Source organism: Lolium rigidum, chromosome 2 (genome assembly GCF_022539505.1).
Source record: "Lolium rigidum isolate FL_2022 chromosome 2, APGP_CSIRO_Lrig_0.1, whole genome shotgun sequence".
In the NCBI taxonomy this organism is placed as follows: domain Eukaryota; kingdom Viridiplantae; phylum Streptophyta; class Magnoliopsida; order Poales; family Poaceae; genus Lolium; species Lolium rigidum.
In genome coordinates, this window is record NC_061509.1 from 184634511 (window position 1) to 184634974 (window position 464).

Consider the following 464-nt stretch of genomic DNA (forward strand, 5'->3'; position numbering starts at 1 on the left):
GCTTGTCCTTTGTGCTAAAAAGGATTGGGCCACTCGCTGCAATTATTTCTCTCGCATTTTACTTACTTGTACTTTATTCATCTGTTACATCAAAACCCCCGAATACTTGTCTCGTGAGCATTTACAGTGAATCCTTCATCAAAACTGCCTGTCAACACCTTCTGCTCCTCGTTGGGATCGACATTCTTACTTATCGAAGATACTACGATACACCCCCTATACTTGTGGGTCATCAACACTTCATATTCAATTTAAGGATTCCCCGACAACACCATTGGTGACAAATTCAAAGATACAAGCTGTTGCCACACACATAGCTAAGCAACTTATCGATCTTTCATCTCCTGTTTGCGATCCTCAACTCATGATCATTGATGATGTAATGTCCTTGACCATTTCATAAATTTTTTGTATACTATAGATTGATTCATACTAAAAGGTTCATATTTGTTTTTTAACTTCTC